Source organism: Apis florea, unplaced genomic scaffold (genome assembly GCF_048593485.1).
Source record: "Apis florea isolate Af1SG1 unplaced genomic scaffold, ASM4859348v1 contig_1615_pilon, whole genome shotgun sequence".
Lineage (NCBI taxonomy): Eukaryota > Metazoa > Arthropoda > Insecta > Hymenoptera > Apidae > Apis > Apis florea.
In genome coordinates this window covers 5,113,873-5,135,442 of record NW_028256416.1, presented here as the reverse complement: position 1 = coordinate 5,135,442, position 21,570 = coordinate 5,113,873, and the positions used below count along the sequence as shown (strand labels likewise).

The 21,570-nt window shown below is 35.7% G+C and overlaps 1 protein-coding gene across 2 annotated transcripts in view; it reads left to right on the top strand.

Moving 5' to 3' along the window:
- LOC100868390 (uncharacterized) overlaps positions 1–21,570 on the top strand; it is a 65,369-nt gene continuing 43,799 nt past the window's right edge. For both annotated transcript variants that reach the window (XM_086917941.1, XM_086917937.1), the window contains exon 1: positions 1–279. The gene's annotated coding sequence lies outside the window, so the exon portion shown is untranslated. The remainder of the gene's footprint in view (positions 280–21,570) is intronic.

The following is a 21,570-nucleotide window of genomic DNA, read 5'->3' as shown; positions in this document are numbered from 1 at the left end:
GGGGCCCAAAGCCTGTTTCCATCGCGAGGGAAGGCCTCGGGTCGCGCTCGTCTCGATAAGCGTTCGGTCAGTTCGCGTTTTCCCGCGTTTCTTTCGCCTCGTCGCGTTATTCTCGCCCCGAAAATCGTTTCGCCTCCTTCGAACGTTCGATCCGCGCGAGTGATACACGTGAGGGCAGACTTAACGGTGGAACTTGTTGTAGAGAAAAGGATCGAGGAAAGATCGTTGTGTTTATCAAGTAGTGGCAAGTGTCATGGGGATATAGGAACGCCGGTGAGGGTGAGTTTCGAATTTTTGGCGGTGTTTCTCTTCGTTAGGGGAGGAGGAGGAAATTGTGATTGTTCGAAAATCGAAGTAGAAGAGGAATGGAGGAAATACATTTGGAGAAGGGTTTCTTGGATATACGTGTATTTGTAAGGATTGGATTGTTGTAAGGATCAGATAGTGAGTTGGGAGTAGGTGTAGCCGTTATTCTCGCTAGAGGAGGCGCCCTACGGAAACGAGTTAAGGTCTAGGAATTAATTTCATTGAGCTCCCCCGCTGGAAATAAGCTAGGCTGTAACAAAGGATCAGTGACCGTTGATTCGGATGCACGACACGGTTCTTCTTCTAAACGCGTTTTGCTTCGATCGATATTACGTAAACGTGTTCAATTTTCCGTGGAAAGATTTAACGTTTAATATATGAGTACATGTGTTGAAATAGCGAATTTTTTTGTCGAAATAAAATATTTAATTAGGATCACGAGATGTCAATGGAAACAGCGTGCGTATGCTGCTCGATTAATATTCAAATGAAAATGAAGGAATATGAAACGAGAAATTGATATGTTTTCCATTCCGGTTAAAACACGATTCCGGCGGAATGCAGAAATGCAAACAAAATTTTCGAATTCATCGAACTTTAAGTGCTCATTAACCGTTCTATTGTTTCGCGATTGAGTAAGATTGACAAGAAAGGAATACAAGCGACGTTCGAGCACCGATAACTGCTTACTTCTAAAATCATAAAATCTTCCACAATTACTTTTATAAATCCCATTTAATTCTCTCTGATAAATCACTCTCCATCTGTAATTTCTGCAATAATTTCACGCGAAACTTTATATCCTCGGCTTTTTTTTTAATTTCACTCTTCTCGTCGTCAACAAATCATCGTCATAATTAAAACACATACCCTTTCGATTCGACGAAACAGGTCGCCGATCGAACGATCTTCGAAATAATTTCTTTCCAAGATCACTTCAATCCTGATGATCCATTTCATCAACCGTGGTGAATCGTTGAGAAAAGAAAAAAACCATGAATGGAGGACGACGAATGGCGAAGCCATTGGTCGAAGACTCGAAAGCGAGTATAGGCGAGAGACGAAGGAATCGGTTAGGGACTTTGAAATTGTGATTCCAGGCGTGTCCAGGAAAGGGGAGGTTAGGACGAACGGACGGACGTGTTGTTCCTCTCTACGTGCACCTCTGAACAGATGGAGCCGGGTTAGCTAATGCGTCGAGCGAACGCGTTGCGGTTAGATCGTGGAATCTTAAGTATCCTCCAAGTGTCCTGGGATCTCTCGTGCGGTTGAAAGGAAACCGAACAGAGTATGTCGACTCTTCAAATATTGTCGCGTCGCCAGAGAAAGCGATTACGTATATTCCGTAGTTTACGATTCTTTTTCCTTTTTTTTTTTTTTCCATTCGTTGAATCTGTTCTTGCATTTCCACGGGATTCATACTCGACGAGGCCTCGAGAAAAATTATTCATTTTGAAAAATTTGAAGAAAACTCGTTTTTAAAGTTAAAATTCATGGTATATATATATTTTGTACACTGTTGCTAATTTATTTTTTTTCAATTTTGGTACAAATGTCACGAGACTTCTTCTAAATGTATAAGAGTGTATTTCAATTGTAAGATAAATCCATCCAGAGAAGATTCTCACAAATTTTTCCCACAATATCGTCCTTTTACTTATTACTTAATCCCCTCGAAAAATTTCTCGAGTCTAAAGTAACGTCTCTCTCTCTCTCTCTCTCTCGAAGAAAAGAAAAACAAAAATTCGTTCACAACGAAAGAGAAAGAAAGAGAGAGTACACACAATTATATCCATCGATCTTGACGAAATTTCGTCGAAGAAGAGTTCCGTCTCGAGGCAGATCCCTCCTCCATGTGTTTTGCATACGAGATCGAAAGTGTGTGTACGCACACGGGACGAGGGTGACTCGCGCGCGCTTGTGTGGGTCGGCGTTGGCGCGTGTGTGAGGGTAGCCATGAAATGCAGTCGAACCGGCTGCAGAGGACGCGTGTGCGCCGTGGCCCGCCGATGATGGGCTTCGTGGGTCCCCGCTTCGTGCTCGCGGATTTTTTTAAAGATCCTTCTTGTTACGGATCGGGCGGTTTCCAGCCGTAAATAAAAGATCCGCGTTCGGATCGTGAACTGGTGCACGTGTCAAAGAGGGAAAGGCTTTTGTCGTTTGAACGAGAGAGAGAGAGAGATAACACGGATATAGAAATTATCTTATTCGTTTTATTTCCTTCTCTTGATTTTGGTTTTGGTTTTCGTTCGTCGCCTTCAATTCTTCTTCAATTTCTTAAATTTCATCGTGAGTTTAATTCTTTTTTTTTTTTCTTTTTTGTAATATAATTACAGACGTTATTATTGCAATTACGCTCGACGCGTTTTTAATAGCGTGCAACGAACGTTTCGTCAAAGAGAATTTTATATTTATCGAATCATTGATTAGATCCTGGACGCTTGAAATGGCGTTGTTATTAAAAAATTTCATTTCCGGAAGAGAGATTATTCTTCTAAACAATTCCGTTTCATTTTCAATAATAATACATGCTTTCTACGAATTTAAAATTAAAAAGGAAAAAAATATTCGATCAATCGCTCGTTCAAAAATCGCTTCTCCCAAACGAATCTCGTTCACGAATACAATTTCTCCAACGCAAAATCCCACGCAATTTCTTCCCAAAATTTCTCCTCTCCCGAGAACAATTCACATCGCGTGCGCACAACACGTCTCCCGTCCTTGTTCCATCCCTGCGCGAAACGCAAGCCCGAGAGAAGAAAGAAGGAAAGGGGACGAGGAGGAGGAGGGGGAGGAGGAGGAGGAGGAAGGGGGAAAAAAAGGAGGAGAGAATGAAGCGGGTAAGAAAAGGCTCGTAAAGGAGACGACGGAAAGGAAAGTCGTTGCACCGCGGAGAGGCCAAGATCCATGATGCTGTGTGCCACGAGGCGAACAATGGGCTGTGACGTCACTCGAGGCTGCACCTGCGACGCTGCACTTGCATGTGCAACGAGCCATCGACTAAGCAACCCCGCCAGCCTGTTCGATTTTGAAACGGCCACCGGGTCGAAAATAGCCCGCTAGCCCGTGTGTGTACATTACTTATGGCGCGATTATGCTCCGCTGTTTATCGAATATACACGAGCGTAATACGAGCTCCCTCTTCTTCTTCTTCTTCTTCTTCTGAACGAGAGAACCGAGAGAACCAAGATCTTGAAATTTTTCAGTGGATGTGGACAGATGTTGGAGATTTGTTTTTTGACAGGATTTTTGACAGGATCGTTGGTATTGTTTTGTTTGGGTAAGAAGAATTATTTTTTTCAAAGTGGCCTAAGTGGGAAAGGCTGAATTTTAATTCTAGGATTTGATGATTTTCAGGCTTTTGTTTGTTTCTTGAGTTTTGAGTTGTGAAGAAGAATTTTAGCGGACGTTTGAAATATTGGAAAGTGAAATTTTAATTTTGGATAATGGTTAGCATAGTCTATATCATGAAAGAAGGAAATTTTTCAAAAATGTTTCAATGGATGTTCTAGAGAAATCGTTAATATTGAATTTGAAAGTTATTTGTCTTGATCTGGTAATTATAAGTGAATTTTACAACGAAATGGATGTTGAATACTTTTATATAGATTTGTTGTGACTAAGATCCGACACAATTTCAAAGGACAGTAATAATCTTGCAATAATGTAATAATAGCATTGTTGCTGGTATGATATTACAGGCTCTGTCGTTTCGGAAGGGACGCCAGTTCGTGCGACGCCATATTTTGTGGCAGAATGGCCTAGAAATCCATTGCAGCTTGCTCGTTTCACAAGACGACTCCTTGAACGACACGTGAATTTGTATTTGTATTACGTATAACACAATTATTTTCACACTTATTGCATCGCAAGATCTTTTCAACAATCATGCTTCTCTATATTCTTCATCGATTCTCTCTCTATATTATAACAAATAATTTATTCACAACGGATATTAATTATCGATAATCGGCGGATGTTTGTGAATACGTGTAAAATATTCCACGTAAAATATTTGTTACAATATATTGAATAGGTGAAAGAAATTTCTATTCAAGTTTCTTCTATAGTTCGTATAAATCTAAATTTGCATAAAGATAATACAAAGTAATAATAATAATTGATCGAGAAACTTTCTAGAGAAAATTGTATTAATACGTGTCAAAGGAGAGAAAGGGCTCTAGGCTTCTCATAAATATATATTTAAAAGAAACTTGGCAATTTCCATCCTCGAATTTTACAGAAATCCAAATTTTGTATAAAATAAATCTCAAAAATGGGATCTTCAATTTTCACAAAACCAAAAAAAAAAAAAAAAAAAAAATAACGATAAAATATTATAATAAGGAAGAAATTTTTAAGAAATCTCCCATATTTAAATTTTCCCTCTTTTGAAAATAAATATCTTTACCACGCGATTTACTTCGCTCTCAAATGAAGCAATCAAAATTTCGTTCATCGTTCGGCAAAAAAGGCAAAAACCGATTTTAGTTAACGAGGAAAATCATTTCTGCGGTGAAGAAGAAACTTTCGTGTAACGACTCGTGGACGCTTTAAGCGGATATAACGAACCGTTCTCGATTGTGGGTCGTTCGATTATGTAAAAGTTTGCAAAAGGCCGCGCGTCGAATTCTGATCTTTGTGTTTCGATCGAACGTGTTCGATACGCAACACTGGTTACGTAAACACGACGAACACACTGTGTGTGATCAATTACAAAAGACACTCTTATTAACATCCGAAAATGGAAAGCGTGACTAATCAAACGTGTTGTACGTATTCTATCATAAATCATTATGAAACAGATATGATTTATTTATTGAATTGAGAAGAAGTTATTATAAAGTATTTAAATTGTAATTTTGAATAAATGATTATCAATATTATATTATTTACGTTTAATTGATATATACAAGATTCTTTAATGTGTTTCAATTAATAACGGAATTATCTTTCTTTATTTTTTCTTCTTCTTCTTTAGTATTATTATCCATTACACATATATTTCAAATATAATTCAGAAATATAAATAATAATTCTTTTTTAAATTACAATATTGTAAAACAGTTGAAGAAAGATGCAAAGATTCTACATCCTCTTCCCCTCTTCGCACAACCCACAAACGGTCGAGGAAAATGCGTCGAGAAAAAGGAAAATTAAGGACAGTGTCAATAAAATCTCAAGTTTCATCTGTTTTTTTTTTTTTTTTTTTTATAGATTACAATTATTACTACATATCGAATACTATCATCTTTCCAAAACATCCTTCAAATACTCGACAAATAAATCCGGCACGGATATATTTATCTAAAATATTTACAATTGAATTTGACGCGCCATTATGCCATTTCTCACTCGGTCGGCCGTTCCACTTGCAACCAAAACAACTATCTAATCTCTCCAGTTTCCTGTACATGTCCTCATCCGCATTCCTCATCCTGTTCCCCGCAAAAATGACAGCAATCGAAACAGCAAGATAAACGTTTAATCGTACCTTTAACACCCATTCTCTCTCTCTCTCTCTCTCTCTATGTTTCTCATCTCCGTTAGAAAAATCTCGATACGAAAGGAACGCGAAAAGGAGACGTTGTCGACTACAGTAAACAGTAGTTTTGAAGACGAGTTGCCTCGAGATAATTTCGAGACGACACGAAATATACGGGGAGAAAGAGAAAAAGAGAAAGAGAGAGAGACTTTCACCATTTAAAATTCGTCTGGCTCGCGCACCGACCAGTTCTTCGCAGACCCGGATCGAGAAGGAGGCCTCGCTAAATACCTTATTACTTTTGAATTAACATATCGGTACCAAGGTAACAGGACTTCTTCGAGAGTCCGGTCAGAGGATTCCTCGGTTGGTATGTCAGGAGTCCGCTATTTTTTCGGGTCATCCTTAACTTTCTTGCACTTTTTGGAGGAAGGGAAATATCAAAAGGGATAATCAATGAAGAAATGGAAAAATGAAGAAAATGACGATGTTATTCCTTTTCACCGATTCTTTCACGATATTTTTCGATCATCCCTTGCTTTTCAGTCTTTTTTTTAAGGAAGAGAATATTTGGAGTATTTGGTAATCGGTGAAGAGAAAAATGAAGAAAATGATGTTTCTTTTTTTTGCAATTCTTTGACGATATTTTTCGATCATCCCTTGCTTTTCAGTCTTTTTTTTAAGGAAGAGAATATTTGGAGTATTTGGTAATCGGTGAAGAGAAAAATGGAGAAAATGATGTTATTTTCTTTTGCAATTCTTTGACGATATTTTTCGATCGTCTTTTGATTTTCATTCTTTTTTTTTTAAGGAGGAAAATATTTGGAGTATTTGGTAATTGATGAAGAGAAAAAATAGATGATGTTATTTTCTTTCCAATTTTTAGGAGAATATCTGGAATACTTGATTAAAAGGAAAATGGAGGAAAGTGATGTTTTAGTTAACTTTTGGTTTTTATTCTTGTTGAAAGAATATTTGGAATGTTTGAACATTGTGTATGAATATCATGGGGAAAAAAAATGAGTGAAATTTATATTTATTTATGAGATAAGTGGAAGTGAAGTCCACTTGGAATCGCATTATTTCTTTTCTATGTAAGATAATTGTCGACCCAGTGACGAGCAGTTGGAAAGAAATCCGCGGAAATCGGGACGAGTCGAATTGAGAACACGCATTCCACGGATACTCGGACACCTAAGCATCGTTTAAACTATCGTTTAAGCCAATAGATATTTATATTTGAAATACCATTCGTCTTATCCTCGTTGCCGATTAATTACCTTGTCATACACGAATATCTATCGATCGAGGAGATATTTCGATTAATTTCTCTTCTCAAATTTAATCAAAGAGAGCGTCGTAGATTGATTTCGTGTCAATAAATCGATCGGTATTAAAATTATTAACGAGGGAATAAAGAATGGACAAATAAAATAAACGAGGAGGAGGAAAATCGATAGGAAGAGGGGAAGATTCCTCGTTATTTGGCACGAAACGAAACGAGACGATATTACCATAGACGGTTGAACGAGGCTCGCGATGAAAAACATCGAGTCTCGTACTCGAAAGTCACCAGCTGCGTTGATAGAAACTCAAATGAAAGCTGCTAAGTGAGTGATCAAGCGACGAGTGGATTTCTTCTGGCCATCCACGGGGCGCAACAGGTTCTTTTTTTCTTTTCTCTCTCTTCTAGAAATCCCTAAGTCACGGGGATTACCCATCCACCTGATCCTTGTAATATTCGACGAAACTAGGGATATTTTCGTTTAATTGCATTCTTCTCGTCGTCGATTCTTTTACAAGAATAATATTTATGACGAAATTTTACATCGAACGGAATGGAAACCCCTCAAACTTTCCCAACAAGTGGAAGAAAATGAGTCGAAAAATGATTGTGAAAGAATTTTATATTTAAAAATTGCACTTGATAAATTATAGATTCATTGCACGAAGGATATTCTAAGTTGGAATGCTGAAATCATTGAGATACGATAGTTTAAAATGGTTAAAATTTTTGAAAAAAGAAAATACAAATACTATAAGAAACAACATTTCGAACGATTAATTCTAATAAAAATTAAAAAGATAAAAGTTTGTTCGATCTCGGGTGTTCGACCACGAAAGGCCAAAGTGAACCGCAAGAACAAGTTCGTGAAAGGCTCGACAATCACGACCTCTGATAACTAGAACGAAATAAGTTCCATTGGACAGTTAGGTCGGTTGCGTTGTCAGTTGATTTACGATCGCATCGAATCCCTTGTTGAGTTCTCGTCTCCGTTTGATTCCAGTTTCCGTGAAAACTGTAATCAAGCCTCGCCACTGTTAAAACGAAGGCGAGGAGGAGAAGGAGAGAGGGGAGCAAAAGGAAACGTCCTTGGCATTACCGTTAGAATAGAGAGAGAGAGAGAAAAGGTTGATTAAAAGTTGTGTTCACACCGATACGAAACGAGATGCAAACGTTAATGGCGATGTTAATAGCTTCCGGTTGAGATAATCCGGTCGCCATTGAACGTATCTTTGGATATCGCAGGAATAAAGGATAATTGTGATAAAGAGAGGAAACCGTGTTGAGGAAACGAGAGTGGTCAAAAAAACTGTTAATTTGAATAAATTGGAAATTCGACATTTATTCGTAGTTTGAAAGGTTCGATTGGCTTTCTCGTCAACTTAATAATCTAATTTCTTATTGGTTACGGCTATTGGTCGAGTGAAAGTGGAAATTAAAGATAACGATTTTTAATCTTTGTACATTAGGAAGTAAAGTTGATAATGATAGATTGTAATAACGAGGTTAGATCTTTGAGATATTAATCACTTCGAATCGGATTAAAAGTTAAGGTTAGAAAATGTTCGAATATATCGTAAATACTTCAAAATAACCTGTGTGTGCGCAGGTTTTTGCATCCAGATCTTTGTTCCCAAAGATAGTTGATAAATTCGAAATATGGATGGAAAATCGAGATGGAAAATTAATTTTATAAAAAGGACGTTCTTTTTTGTCATTTAAAAAATGCAACTTTAAATCGCAATAGGTGAAAATTTTTATTATCACAATGAAAACAAAAGATGACATAAACGTTTGCTGTATGAATATTCATACAGCAAAGCGTAACGGCTCAATATATCTTCTCGTCACGATAATTAACATGAGAATAACACGATATTTCCATCGGAGCCAATTTATAGCTGGCAACGAATAGGAGAATAGTATACAATTCTTAATTACTACGAGTAACAAAAATTATTAAACTTAATTGAACAAATCCACTTAACTTGAATAATGAATCTTAATCTTGAAGGGGAAGAAATGGTCATTAAATTCTCTTGCAAATTACTCTTGGCTAATCAGAATCTGATTAAGTCCTTTCCAATTCTTAATTATATCGATCAATCTTTGGATGGACTTGGATACTTTTTCTCTCTTGTTTCTCTTCTAATCTTTCTCTCGTAGATGGAGAGAGAATCGATTGATTTCGATCGTATCTAATCGGATTATACGAATCGTTTAAAATGCAATACCAATCGAGGAAATTGACCTCGATGATGTCATGGAAACGAGTGATGTGCAGCTTTCCTCGTGATCATCGTATCCGACTCTTAATCATCGATTTCTTGCCTATGTACTGACATCGATTTCGCCATAATATCTGTTGAAAGTTTCTTCTGTACGCACTGTGTGCCATAGAATTCTTACTTATGAATTAATGAAATAATTTAACGAGTAATTAAAATATGTTCGTTCGTTCTATTAAAAATCAGTGGAACAATTTTAATAAAATCGGATAAAATCTCCTCATGGATATATAGCATCTTTGTGATATCTTTAAAACGTTTCTTTCATTCCAACTTCGGAAAAACGTAGAAACTTCGACGAAAAAGAGTTTTACGACAAAACTGCCAGTGTTCGAAATTCGAATTAATAATCCAATGCATGAAATTTTTCTACCTGAAAAGAGGGAAAAATTTTCTATTTTCTGTAATAATTGAGAATTGGAAGGATTCGAACAAAAGGAGAAGAAAACCGATCGAATTAACCTTTCCGCTCGAATGGAATTGTTGCATGGATAGAACCGTCCTTGACGATGCGGTTGGGATTCCATTAAAGGTTGAGTCGAGCTTTCTCCGAGCATAAGTCATTCCGAATTCTTGGCAATCGAGTTGCAACGCCGCCTCGAAAGTGCATTCGAATTCCTGCGCGAAAATTGTCAACGAAAATTTTCCTGAAGGGATATTTCCTATTCTTCTCTCATTATCGATGAGAGTTTTCTCGTTTCGAAAATTTGACAAATTGACAAAGGATAGAAAATTAAGTTATTAAGTTCGAATTCTGATAGTTCGATTTCGAATCATCGATATCGATGAAGAAGAGGAAGAAGAAGAAGAAGAAGAAGAAGAAGAAGAAAAAGAAACAAAGGAGAAAAGTATTGAATAGAAGATAGAGGATGGATAAGTTTTACGATAGATATCGTTAAATAAAACGATTGATTATTATTATTATTATAGATAATTGGCGTAAAATTTAATGGCCTGGTACTTTTTTGTTGTTTTATCGTATACGCTCGATGACTCGCCATTTTCGCATATAAATCACTTTTCATTGGATTAACGCTATAGGTAATGAGTAATACAATTCATTATTGTTGGAACAAGTTTACGAGGAAGTTACGTTTAATAAGGTGGTTAACGCGAAGTTTATGAACCATCGCATAAAGAGATGTTAGAAAACGAGACTTTTTACTTCTACTTAACACGCGACGTGTTATTAAGTTATTTTTTTCTTTTTCTTTTTTTTTTTTTTGTTGGTGGAGATTTTCGTATCATTTCGCCTTTTTGCGAGAGAGAAAGAGAGAGAGGAAAATTATCCTCTCCTTTGTGAACAAAAATAAAATCTCGAATTCTTCTAGAATCGTTAATTAGATGCGTCGATGTTAAGTTTTTTTTACGTTATAATTAATGTTTTTTTTTTTTTTTTTTTTTTTGCTTTTTTTGTCACACGAAGGATTCGTTACAGTTGGCTTCCTACTTTCGAAATATTCCTTTTTTTTTTCTTCTTTTCTTTTAATCAACGTAACTGTAATTACCCGCATATTCGTAACAGGTCACTCGTTGTGACGACGGAAGTTCAACAAATACCTAGTTATTTGGATTGTATAACCCACTTTCGTCTTTCGCGTGCACCTTGTTGGAATTTCTTCTAAAAACAATTTTATCTTTCTTCGAATGCTTGTTTAATAATTTATTCAAACTTTTGAAATGAAAACATCACAAACACATCAAATACTCTTTTATTAATCTAAATCTCTAAGATTTAAGCCAATTATCAATTATACCGAAAAATTACCAAAATTTCAATTGATTCAAACCCCCAAAAAAATATAAGTACAATTATGTTTCTTAAATATCCAAATTTCCAATTGCAAATCCAAAAAATCTTCCAAATTATCTAAATCTCAACCAAGTGATTCCATTGACAATTGAACCAAAAAATCCTCCAAAATCTCAAATCTCGAAAATTAGAAATACAATACTCACGTTTTTTATAAATATTCCTTCCTACTTAAACCCTCAAAATGTTAAACCCTCCAATTGACAATTCTAGCAAAAAATCCTCCAAATCACCTAAATCTCAAGACTCAAACCCAAAAACATAAATACAATCCTCATTTCCTAAATCTTCTCAAATTCTCAAAACCATGATCCCACTGACGAGTGAACCAAAAAATCCTCCAAAATCTCAAAAATCCAATACTCACGTTTTTAAATATTCCTTTGATCTACTTAAACCCTCAAAACCAAATTATCCAATTCCAGCAAAACGTTCTCCAAATCATCAAAATCTCAAGACTCGAAACCTTAATTACAATCCTAAATATCCGAATTTCCAATTGCACCTTCAAAAAATCCTTCGAATCGCCAAAATCTCAAGACTCGAATCGAAAAATCCCCCTCTAAATTTTCCCAAATATTCCTCAACTCAAATCAAACGAAAGCCAAAACCTGTATTGATCCAATTCGATGGAAAAAAATCAATTATTACGATCTCCTCTCCCTCCTCCAACTCCCCTCCTCCATCCAGATCCATCGCGCGATCCACGAAAGGTGCATCGAACCCAAACGCGTTCGCAGAAGAGGATCAGGCCACGAGCATTTGGCCAGAGGGGCAGGATCCGCTTTTCTCAAGCCCGTTGCATACGGACACGCGATACTCTCGCGGCGGAACGCGAGAGGCCGGGGAACAGGAAAATATATTATACACACAGAGGGCTTTGCCGGGTGTATCATAGGCGCTCGACCAGCCCTATGTATGGGCACGCAGAGAGGCGAGATTTCTAGGCGGGCGGAGAGGAGAACGGCGGGGCCCCGTGAGGCCCCGGCGACACTTTCACTCGCGCGCTGCCAATGTCCGATCGGCATGCGACCGAACAACCGAGCTGGCGTTACAGTTTCGTTCCAATGGACAGGGAATCCGGTCCGGATCCGACCGACAATCCGATCTGGGCCCCCTCTCTCCCCCCCGCGCCTGGGTCGGACAACGGCATCCGATTCTGTCTAGGCACGGGGAAAAAATTCTAGACCACCGTGGACGATGATGTTTCCGTGAAACGAATATTTTTTTTTTTTTTTTTTTTTTTCTTTTCTTTTTTGATTCGACGAGAAGGCTTTCGAGAGATTTGTAGATCTGTTTTATCGGTGGAGAGGGGGTGATTTAGACGATTCGAGATGGAGATCTTCGCCCTTTTTGATCATTGATGGATTCGTCAAGCTTTCAGAGGAGTTGCATTGTTTGGAGATTTTTTGAGGGATGGAACTTTGTGGAATTTTATGGCGAGGTTTAAGGAATAGTAGTACGTCACAAGGAAATTTCGTAAACTGGGAAGAAAAGGAAGAGGATAAGAAAGTTTCTATATCTGGGGAGGATTTTAATTCTTTCTCATCAAGGTTGAATTATTATAGTGAAATTTTACGGGTAGCCATTTTAATAAGACAGAAAATTTGATATAGGTATGCGCATCAAAATTTCTTTCTTCTTTGGCTCGGACAGTTAGATTAAAATCATTATAGCAAAATTTTATACACCGTGAATTAATATAATAATAGTAATAATGCAAATTTTATAAGTTACATGTCATTTAACTACTATAAAATGGTGAAAGAGAATTTTATGGCTTATAATTTATAGAAATTGTCAAATCGCTGATGTTATTGGTTGTAAATTATTATGCAAGATCCTGTTAGATATTTTTTGAAAAAAATTTGAAACGATGGCTATAAATTGGTATGTATATGTCCCAGAACAAAGGAAAAAATATTTGAAGAAATTACTTTTCACCAATCAACTAGAAGAAAAAGAAAACAACAAATCTAATCAAAATTTTAAATTGGTTAATTCTAAACTTTACAAACTTGATCCATAATATCGATTCATAGGAAATCAGATAGAAACATCCGAGTCGAAGATTAGATACTTAAAAAAAAATATATTAAATAAAATTATATATATATTTTTTTTTACCAGTAAAAAATACAAGAAAATTTTTTTTAAATAAATTTATACGATAAAGAACATTCGATCTTTACGCAGAATTTCACTGTGTGAAATATTCTAGAGATATAATTTTCCCGCAGAGAAAAAAAATAATTTTCCATTTGAATTTTACTCGCGAAACAAACGTATAGAGTTTTGCAATTTTTTGAAAAAATTCAATAAGCAATTCGTAACAAATAATTCGATAAAGTTAAAAAATTCACGTATATATACGTAAAAAACCATTATTTCAATTACGAAATTTGGAGAAACAAAAATTTATAATTTTAAATTCGAGATGTTAGATAAAAAGTATTCGTTCTTAAATTTGTAAAATTGTTTTTCATGTTGCTTACTTTTTTTTTTATTTATTTTTCCTAAAATTTAAAATTTTAATGTTCACGCTTCACATGTGATTCAGATTTACATTTATTTCTATTAAATTCTTAATAAATAAAACGAAAGGAAACGAAAAATAATTAAAATAATAATATTGCAAAATTTCGAGATTTCTACCGATCCCCGAATTAAATTGATAAATTCGTTGATCTAATCTTCTCTGAACTCTGGCAATGCATCATATTAATCCACAGCAATTTCGCTTCGAACACTCTGTTTCACAATCTCTTCGTCGTTTCGCAATGTCTTCCATACTGCACACGAATTGGTTCAACCAGTTTGCTGATTTTCTCGACTATGAATGGATTAGAACAGTTCCACGAATCGAAGGGAATAAAAACAGAACACGAAAAATCAATCCCTCTATGACTCGTACCTCTATGATCTAAAAGAAGAAAAATGGCGGTAATTATCACTTGGAAACAAATAATTACGTAAAATCAAATCCTTATTCATCTCATTACGATCCCAATAAATGTTCCAAAATATATCACGAATTATATACTTGTAAAAATCAGAATATTTCGATAATTCGGAATACGAATTTTCTCAAAAAACTTAAAACGAGATTTTAAATACGATTCGAATCGAATTCCAAGTTTGAGAGACACCCTGTTCCACGATTTCAGTGGATATGCGCGCCGCGTACAACACCCACGACTCAAGCCGTCTCTGCGTGTGTGTGTGTGTACGTGTGTGAACGGCCTTGAAAATTGCGAAACCGCTCGAAGCGGAAACCGAAAGCGCAGACTCGAGTCCCCTTAGAACGGTTTCTAAACTCTCTGTCGGGTGTCGCGACTCCCTGTCTCCATCTATACGTGTGTGCAGGAATTGGAATTTTTATATTACGGTAAAAGGACGCGGAAAACGTGTTCGATCGCAAGAGGAATTAATTAGATGCGCCGGGTATTATACGAGCCGTGGAACCGTAATGTAATCGTGGGAGTCATTGTCTCGCTTCGAGACCGGATCCTGGTGAATATTTTAGGTTGTTGCGATAGGTTACGGCATACAGGCTGGTGTGCTTGCGTGTGAATTCGAAGTTAACTGTATCGAATTGGAAAAATGGTGTTAAAACAAGGATAGGATTGTTAAGAAGGTCGATCGAGATGTATCGCTAGAAGAATTTATTGCGTGTATCTATTTCGCACAGAGGTGATTGAGGTTGAAGAAACGATCGTGAAAATAGTTAGCGGAGGAAAAAATTTGAGGTTAATTCGACGCGGTTCGAGCGTGAAGAGAATTTTTTAATTTTAATGTAATTTATATATATATTGTTACAAGATGAAGTTTTATACTGTAGAACTTGGAATTTAGAGATTAATACGATTGGTTTGTTCGAGAGTTGATAAAAATGCTCTCGAAATACTCTTCGAGATGTAAAACAACTTTTCTGTCGTTATTTGACCTTCTCTTTAGTGACTTTTAGTCTCTTTAGAAAAAAAGAAAAGGTTCTTGTAATAAAAGATATACCGAAATAAGGTTTCAAGCAACAAAAAAAAAATATAAGGTGAGAGCATCGTTTATTTTCGCGATGTTTATTTGAGAAAATAACAAAACAACAATTTACTGCAAGGAAAATTAGATTGAAAAAAAGGAAGATTGATAATCAGTCAGGATTAAAAAAATTCCTACTGGATACCTTATGGAGAATCTGATTGAGAGGAGAATTCAGATTGCAAGAATTAATATTACAGTTACGATCCGAGAAATGTTGATTATTGTAGATCGGTGCACTCCAACATTGGAACTGTGCCAACACAATCTGAGCGTGCAGTTATAATGATAAATTCATGTGTCGAGAGAGGAAAAGAGCGAAGCTGGATCTCAGATATGAATGCTCGATAGAAAGACAAATTGTTTCCACGTGAATCAGCCATGAATCCAGTATGGACATATGGAATCCAGTCGTGGGTCGAGCATGCAATTCCCTATGCACACCATATGGAACAATCGTGGAATATTTCATTTGTAGGAATTAACTGCGAATTTGCTATTATCTTTGATCCAATTATAAATCTCAATTGATAATTTCAATTAAATAAAAAAAAAAAAAGAAATTAATTTAATAAATTTGATAAAAACAATCACTTTATAACTTTCGATTTATTTTTCAAGACTTCCAAACTACTTGGTAAATTATTAAAAATAATTAATTCCTCGAAATTGAATTCCAACGAATAGAAATTAATTTTAATCAAAATTGAAGACGTTAATTGATTCTAGGCCAATTAATACCGGTTCAATACCAACAAGTGAAAGATTCTGAACGCGTGCGCATTTTAACGTATCACGTTTAAAATACGAACATGGAGAATAAATCAAGGAATTACATCGAGATGCGCGGGAAGACTCGTCTATTATTCTCGATAGTTGAAATTCTATGGAAAAACCATGCTCGATTCATCGGATTGGTATGGTCGCTTCCCCTTGTAATCGAGATAAATCATGAATATTGAACGAGCAACCGGCAATTATTCCTCGCCTGTTTTCATTTTGTTTCTTTTATTTATGAGTTAACTGCGTTGCGCAATATAATAATTTATCGAACGAACTTTGTATTTTATATCGTTTTCGTTTCCATGCTATAGATATATTTTTTTTAATGTTATTGGAAACGTTATATTGTTAAAAATATTGGAAACTAATAATGTTTTATAATGATATTAATAATGATAAATGGATTTAAAAGAATCGAGAAAAGCAATAATATTGTTTTATGATTGTAATGATTGTTAGTAAAATTTTGTATGATAAAGATGATTACGATGATAACGTAGCAATAAATGCATTATATAAAATATAATCGTAAAAATCGTAATCACGTTAAATTTTAATAGTATCGATTATCGAAATAAAAAATTCTTAGTTCTTTTTTTATCCAAGATAAAATTTATAATTTTCCATCCTCGAAATATGTTCCGTAATTAAGTAGAAATAGATTTCTGTGTGTGAATGAAGGCGTAGCGGTGGTTTCAAGGCCGCTTTCGCCTTCCTCGACGAAATACCCATATTTTTCTATCCTGGCCCGTAATGAAGAGTCGATTCAAGGTCATTAAGAAAAAGCCGTTTAACAGTCACGGTTCTTGCGATCTGCTCGAGGAAAATGTGACGAGCATCAAACTGTTACGAATCAAACGGAATGGATACGGTTAATCGTATAGAAATATCTGATGAATTATAGAAAATGAAGATATTATCGCTTGGAAGAGAAATAATAATCGCAATCACGATCATCAATTCATTCGTTCGCGATATAGAGATCTTTAGAGACAAACGGGCAGCTGTAAATTTCACTGCAATCTTTCTTCTTGGTTACAAAATGTGTAGAAGTTTTCTACGTCAAAATATACTGTTTTTATAAATATATATTAAAAAATAAATTTTTTGTAATTGGAAAATTGTGACAATTTTATTATAAATCTAGTTTGGTAATATATTAATATTAGATATATTTTATGTGAAAGTAAAATATTAATCCATGTGCATTTATCTATCGCCTCTCCAATCGATGAAACAAAAACCAACGATAAAGTTGTCGACAAAATTCTTCGTGAAAGATAACGAAAATCCTAATAACTGCTTTCCCGAAACTCTCCAATTTCCATCTTATCGTATCCAATAAATAACAGATCAACCAACTGTTCCAACACCGTGATTTTTAAATTTCTCGATCGATAAATTACCGATCGAGAAAATAACTTTCCACATTCCGTACCTGTTTTCTTCTGAATCTACGATCCTCGAAGGCGTATCAAATTTATTGTCAAAGTAACGGCACCTATCTGCCAGTCGACACTACGAAACTAGACGCCAAGAACGGTTTTAAAGAGAGAACATGGCCGACGTTCGTAGGCCAAGCCACATTGAAATAGTTAAAATCCATTTTTAAAATATGACCATCGATGACCGACTTTTTTGTCTGCCAGAAGGAAAGGTCAGGTTCCAACCAACTCTATACCTGATACAACACAAGATCTTGAAATTCATTCAAGATTATTTTTGGAATTGCTGCAGCAGGTATATTTCGTCGCCATGTGCTCCTTGTCTGCCAACGAGAAGGGTGTCACGTGTTTCTTGTAAGGTGACGATGTTTTAATTTCTAACAGAATTTTGCTTGAACAGCTCGAGAAGCCGATTGGTTTTGTTGCTTTTGTTTAGTGGGGAATTTTTGTTCGATGGTTAAAATTGGTAGCATTGGAATTTTTATTACTTAACAAGTTTATTATCAGTAATCACTGATTAATTATTGATAGTAATTAATCTAACCTAATCTTTTGAAGCATAAAACTTTTTTAACTATGATTCTTAACATTAATATGTATACTTAAAAAAAATTTTAGTTAAAACTGCAAAATTATAGCTCTCTATTATCGACTATTGACTAAATAAAACGTTGAAAAAGAAATATATCCCTGAAAACAGTAAAACCATAGTTTTATACACATACATACACATACAAAAAAAAAAAGAAATTACACAGAACAACGACCTTGACAACACTGCTCAAGGTCACTGAAAGTAGACCGTACAAACAATTACCCATTCTTTTCCCATCGCTCCTCCCATATTCTTTTCGAAGAAGTCAAGCATCCTCGACGTCGAGAGATTCGTTTACACGTTAATTTTCTTCAATATTGATGAACAATTATCGAGATCATATAGCGTCGTGATTACGACGTATGTTGTGCAATTGAACCAATCCACGATGAAGCAAAGCGCGGGAAATGCGAATTAATTAAAAATGACAAGTATTCGGGCGGATAGATTAACGAAGTAAAACGAAGCGAGTAACGAGCCGCCTCTTACACGTCAACGAACTTCCATCGTCGACAGTTTAGCGGTAAATTATTAGCAGGCCGTTTCCGACGAAGCGGAACTGTTTTGCCGGAGGAGAGGAGGATTGTGCTGTTGAACTGTTGATCGTGGATATCGGCATGGTGATACATGGTAGGTCGAGAGAAAAGAGATGCAATAAGTATTAGAAGTTCGATGTATCGATTGTTTTTTTCAATCATTCGTGTAGTTTATCAATGGAATAATATCTTTTGCGAAAAGATTTCTTTCGAAATTATTGGAATTTTTTTGATTTTAAGATTAAATAATTCTCGTAAGAAGAATTAATCGTAATGTTCAAGTTTATGCATTCATTAATTCTTCAATTGATTCTTTTTAGATATTTGTCGTTGCTTAAACGATCTTTAATTTCCATCCTTGATAAATATTTCGCTTGTATATCGAAGCTTATAGTAGGAGGGAGCTATAAATAGAATCTAACTGTACGTCAAGCCCCATTCACACCCATTCATTTCCACACAATGTAAAATTTTACAGTAAGTAGTTACTTATACTCTACGTGCAATATATATTTTTCTTAAACGAAGCCTTAATGCAGGACATTCTTTTTTCTTTATTATCGAAGAAAACGGATCAAATAACGCCTCGATCAAATTTTCAAAAGCATCGAAATCAAGTATTCCCCGAGCAACAAGCCAGCCTTCCACATAAAATAAAACTTATCCTTCATCAACGAAGAACGCGAGTTAATGCACGACCTTTCAATGGCATTTCCACGATATTTTTCCATGCAAATCTCGCCTGTCCTCCCCCCCCCCCCCCCATCCATTGCGGAGAATGTTGGATCGCGTCATGTTGAAGAAGCAGGGAGAAGAACACGGAAACGGTTTGTTCGGGAGGAGAAAAAGAAGCGTGGACGAACGGTGCCCGTGTTCAATCATCCTCGGTGCAACCGACCGCAAGAAAGGTAAATTTCTCGATTAGGAATCGACCGTTTGTCTCCTGTTACCTCGACCGTGAAATGGCAATCTTCAAGGCTGGCACCGGGTATTTCCAGCCCGGTGATACATTCCTGGCAAAAAGATCCCCTCATGTAAATTACGTGTCGTCCGATTGCGGCGCGCCTCGAGGAACTCTTGATCGCTTAATATCGATGTTGATGCATCGATGGATTTGAGGTTGATGTTAGAGGGAAATAAAGGATAAAAAGGATCGTTCGTGGATCTCGCTTCTCCTTTCCTTTCTTTTTCCTTATCCTCCTGGTCGAATTGCATTATCAATTGCGGTTTATTAATGACCTCAGCCTTTGTTGAAAATTACACGTTTTGTTTTAAACGAGTGTTTTATCTTCCTTTTCCATGGTTGATTTTCTTCTTTTTTCTTTCCTAATCAAGTGAATATTGTATTAAAGGCTGGGTATAATCGAATAATTGACATCGGTGTTATTTGGGATTGTAGAGTTGGTGGAAATTTTTTGATAATACAGGGATTCGAAAAATTGGAATATTTTGAATGGAATTTTGTTGTACGGTGGCTAATTGTGTGGAAGTTTTTCTTTATCTATAAGAAATATTGAAATATCGAAACTGATGAGAGTTTTTTTTTTTTAAATGATTAAAGCTCGTAGCAAGTGTGAAAGGCAAACTCGTTTCATTCGTTTTCTGAGAGAATTATAATCGAGATGTGAATTATGAAGGGATTGTTGTCGCAATTAAAATATATTTCTTGATATAATTGAATTATCGTTTGGAAGAAACAGGTGCAAGAAACGTTAGAATGAACAGTTATAACCCTGGGTCATTGTTACTTCAATGGATAATTGCAAAGATCTTCGTGAACAGTTCTCAGAAGATATTAATATTTTTGTTCGCGAATATTTTATGGTTTATGATTGGTTATTTGAAAATATGAAATAAGATTTGAAAATTTATGCGGATTGAATCTGTCGATGAGAAAATAACGATTTTTAAACGACAGACTTGTTTTAAGAGGACTTAACGAACCAGTAGAGTTTTAATGAAGTGTAATTGAATGGGAAGATTACGTTTAATTATACTGATTACTAATTCGAGAGATTATAATCATCATAACATGTATGAATGTAAAGTCGTTTAAAAATTATAATTATGAAATTTTTCCTCTCGTTTTTCTTATTGATCACATTCACCATTCAAACGTGCATACAATCAATACAATTATACAAACGCGATACTTTCTATGAATTTTAAATAAGACATCTGAAGCTTTCACTCCATAAATTCCTGAAGAGAATAATTTCCAATTGTGAACGGAAGACTGATAAAAGAACGTATTATGATAAATAAAATTTCTGACTCATTGAAATCATTTGCTGCATGCAAATGACAAGAAATATTACAGAAAAATTAACATTATGAATCCCATAATTACCTCTTCCTAACTTTCTTCCTACAACAAATTTCCCTTTTCAGAAATTGTTCAGCCATTGTGCGAAGGTTCATCCTCAGAATCAGACTTTTCTTCTTAAATTCCTTTTTTTGGAAACTTTTCACGCCAATATCCAATATTCTTGCAGTCATCGATCAAGGTATTCATTCAAACTTGGAACGATCAACCTTTTTCTTCCCAAGATTTTTTGAAAACTTTTCAGCCTCGATCACAAAGAGTCTCAAACTTTCAGACCCTTTTTCTCAACAAAAAATTTCGATAAGAAACTTCTCGACCTTCACCTCCATGAATGTTCGTTAATTCTCGAATTCAAATCTGGAAACCAACCACCAATCTCCATTATTAAATTTTGAATTGTACAATAACTCTCTTTAATTAAACTATGCAGACGACCTCCATTCAGAATGAAATCGAAAACTATCGTCAAGAGCCTCGCCCATCTACTCGCGCGCTAGACTCGTAGCAGCAAGGTCGTTCTATCTTTTCCTCTCTCTCTCTCTCGAATCCACTTTCATTTCGAGTCGTCGATGTCTTTCGCGGCCGTTTATGGCTGTTAAATTAAATTCCACGTCTGTCAGTCGGTCGAAGCGTAACTGTCGTCGAAAGGCAGAATGCAGAATGCACATAACCG